Source organism: Cupressus sempervirens, chromosome 6, assembly GCF_028749045.1.
Source record: "Cupressus sempervirens isolate cs-2001-9-10 chromosome 6, ASM2874904v1, whole genome shotgun sequence".
Classification (NCBI taxonomy): domain Eukaryota; kingdom Viridiplantae; phylum Streptophyta; class Pinopsida; order Cupressales; family Cupressaceae; genus Cupressus; species Cupressus sempervirens.
This window is the reverse complement of record NC_143123.1, coordinates 69,082,558-69,086,219: the sequence shown is the minus strand read 5'-3', so window position 1 is coordinate 69,086,219 and position 3,662 is coordinate 69,082,558. Positions and strand designations below refer to the sequence as shown.

Here is a 3,662-nt window from a genome sequence, read left to right as displayed (position 1 = left end):
GGAATATGCATAGTCATATGAGTTATCTTGTTAGCAACATAAGAGTTAGTAACTTATTAGAGCACATGGTGTCCACAACATCTCTTTATGAGATACACCTATGTAAACTTATCCTCTCATCATCACACAAACCGCTATGCACAATGGAAGATAATCCACCTTTGGTGGACATGTGTTGATTTGTAATCCTTATCTCTTTGCTGACTCCTAGTCATTATAGTTGCCTTTATCTACAGGCACTTCCAATGTGTATTCATCTGATATCTATTATCATCTTGATCATTATTGAGATTCTCATTTGATCATCATTAGTCTCTCTTGTGCTAGTGCTTGAGCTTCCTGATGTTGGCATCATTTTACCCTAAGCCAAATTCTTACACAGTTCATAACTTGAATGAAGAGTCAATGCACTATAGGTTTTTTATGCATTATATTGACACTATAGTAGGTGAAACTTTGTTGCATATTCTAGAAGCCATTTGATGGTTGAGATATTGGAATGATCCAATTATTTGCATTGTCAGCAGTAGAAAAAACCAACTTGGACTCTTGATGGTATACACACTTTTGGTTGGAACGCACTCAGCCTGCACTTACCATGTGCATCTTCTTTTTGTTTGTGGCCTATGACACAAATTGCTTTAAACTATTTATGGTTTTCTAGTCAAATTGTAAATTAAAGATTGTTCAATTGTGCTACACAACTAGACTTTAAAAATGGCCTTGCGCAATGAGTAAGACCTCTAAAAATAGATATTAACTTGATTCTGTCAAGTAGATGATAGCCCACATTAACTAATTTCGGACAATGGCCTTTCTTGCTAAAATGACTTTGTTTTCCAAACCATTTATGGGCAGTTTAAAACTATTTGATGGTAGCAGTTTAAAACCATTTGAAGACAAGTAATGAAATGAAAACCCAAGTGCATATAAGTAAAGAGAAATCCTTGTTGGAATTATCACCATTTGGTTACTGAATCATTTACATCTTCGTTGCTTTCTTCATCACAATACCTAATCAAGTGGTAGGTTTGTATGTCTCCAACGACTTTCTCATAGTTTTGTGCTTAAGCAGAATTGACTCTTCTCTCACATGTACCAAATTATTTTTTGGATGTGAATGGACTTATTTTAAACATGCTTTCATTAATTGAAGACTTATTGAATGGATCTAAATGTTCAATGAAAAACATGAGAAAACTAAATATTTTCAAGAGTGACTCTAAACTAGCTCTTGTACCAAAAGAAGTTGCATGTTGAATGCAGATAAATTGTTGAAAAGAAAATTAAACAATGTATAAATAAATTATTTTATGGAAACAAGCCACGTTCACCCTATTAAATTTTAAGAAGGAATCCAAAATATATCAACAAATACTATATTTAATGGAAAACGTGAAGCTCACTGATATGGACGTAATAATCTAATTGCCTTATGTTAGAAATATTGAGCGACAATTAGTCGTGAAGCGTTGAGGAACTTTAAACAATATATAAACAATGATGTAAGGAAGTTTGAGAAAGCTAATGTGAGAAAGACCTTACGTGACAATTAAATCAGAGGGAAAAAATAATAATGAAAACAACTATAATTGAAGAATCAATAGTTTAAACAATGGTGTAACATGCGGTTTCAATCGTTTAAACAATGATGTAACAACGTGGGAAATCCGATTCAGAAGTTTGAGGACAACTCATGAAATGAAATCCCAAGTCTATATAAGTAAAGAGAAATCCTCGTTGGAACCATCACCATTTGCTTAGTGAATCATTTAGACAAGAGAAGAGGTGAGGTTGGTTTGCAATACAATGGAGAATTGTGGAGAATTTAATGTGAAGATTGTGGAGAGTAGTCTTGTGCCACCATGTCTGCCTTCGCCTAGAGAAACCTTCTATCTCTCCAACCTTGATAACCAGCCAGCAGTGAGAACGAGTCTTTATCCATTGTTGGTTTATGAGGGTTGTGAAAACGGTTTAGCAAATCCGGCAAAAACAATCCGAGAAGCTCTTGCAAAGGCATTGGTATATTATTATCCTCTGGCTGGGAGATTGAGAAAGAAAGAAGATGGGAAGCTTCAATTGGAATGCACGGGAGAAGGTGTTCTCTTTGTGGAAGCCATGGTAGATAATACCTTGTCAGTCATTGGAGATTTGGACCAGATCAAGCAATCATTTAAGAAGCTGATTTTCAGGTTTCCTTCCCATACAGCTATTGAGGACGTTCATCCTATTGCTCTTCAGGTACAACATTGCTTTAAAATAGAATAAAATGGGTTATATTACATTATGTTTGATTTATTCACCTTTACTAATATTTTGTTATCCACACATTAATTTTATTATAGGTAAATCATTTTATAGATGGAGGATTTGTTGTAGGAGTAAGTCTTAATCATATGGTATGTGATGGACGAGGAATATCCATGTTTCTCAAAGACCTTGGACAGATGGCTAGGAGGCATGTCAAGCCTTTAATTGAGCCAATATGGGAAAGAGAGCTTCTTAAACCAAGAAGTTTATTGGTTCAAGACTTTCAGTTGATTGAAGGAAAGAGAGAGACTACACCTTGCTCATTGAAACTTCCAATATATGAAGAATCAATTCAAATGCCTTTTATTTTTGAATCCAATACAATAAAATATATGAAACAAAGAATTATGCATGAATGTATGGACATCTACACTACATTTGAAATTGTTGCAGCTTTGGTTTGGCAAGCAAGGACAAAAGCTCTTGAAATTCCTCATACTCAAAGTGCAAAGTTGTTCTTTGCAGTAGATGTGAGGGAATCATTTAATCCCCCACTGCCAAATGGATACTATGGAAATGGTTTTGTTTTCGCATGTGCAGAAGCTACTGTCCATGATATCATAAACCAACCACTTTCATCTATAATAAACATTATAAAGAAAACGAAGATGTCAATAAATGATGAGTATCTTCGATCAACAATTGATATGGACCAATTTCCATTAGATATTTATAGTAACCAATCTAATCTGTTATTGACTGATTGGAGGTGGTTGGAATTTAATGAAGTTGACTTTGGGCATGGAAACCCAGTAAATATATGCCCTGTGCATTGGAATGAGAATGGAATCAACATATCAAATGCTTTTTTCTTCCTCCATTCTCCTAAGGCAAATTTTGGTGGATATAAGATGATAACATGGATGTCTGTACAAAAATTTCAATTATTTAAAATGGAAGCAGAAGCCATTCTCGACAAATATATGGTTACTTCAATGACACAATTGAAGAACTTGGAAAGATGATGTAACCTGTTTATTAAAATGTGACTTTTGGTGCTTTGGATAGCTTTTTGGTAATTTGTACCCTCTTAATTCACAGTAATAAACGCATTGGCAATGGTATTCTACCTCTTACTCCACTGTGGGTCTCAAAAGCTTTTCAAGATGGTCTTCCTCCTCCTTGTGGTGCTATTGAGGACCATGAGGACACTCTTAGTTGTGTTTCTTCAGATGAGCCATATACTTGTTATGGGTCATCAACTTCATTTCATGCATTGGGTACTACCTCTTCTTCTTCATTGATGCATTATGAGCATCATTAATTTTAATTGTGTTATCCTTATTTGGGTTTCCCATTTTGTATTTTCATTGTTGTTTCAAATCTAGTTTTGGGGTTTGGTCAGGTGGGTA

General features: G+C 34.7%; 1 pseudogene; it reads left to right on the top strand.

Moving 5' to 3' along the window:
- Positions 1-1,809: 1,809 nt before the first annotated feature.
- Positions 1,810-3,275, top strand: LOC149551175 (3'-N-debenzoyl-2'-deoxytaxol N-benzoyltransferase pseudogene; annotated as a pseudogene).
- Positions 3,276-3,662: the final 387 nt, after the last annotated feature.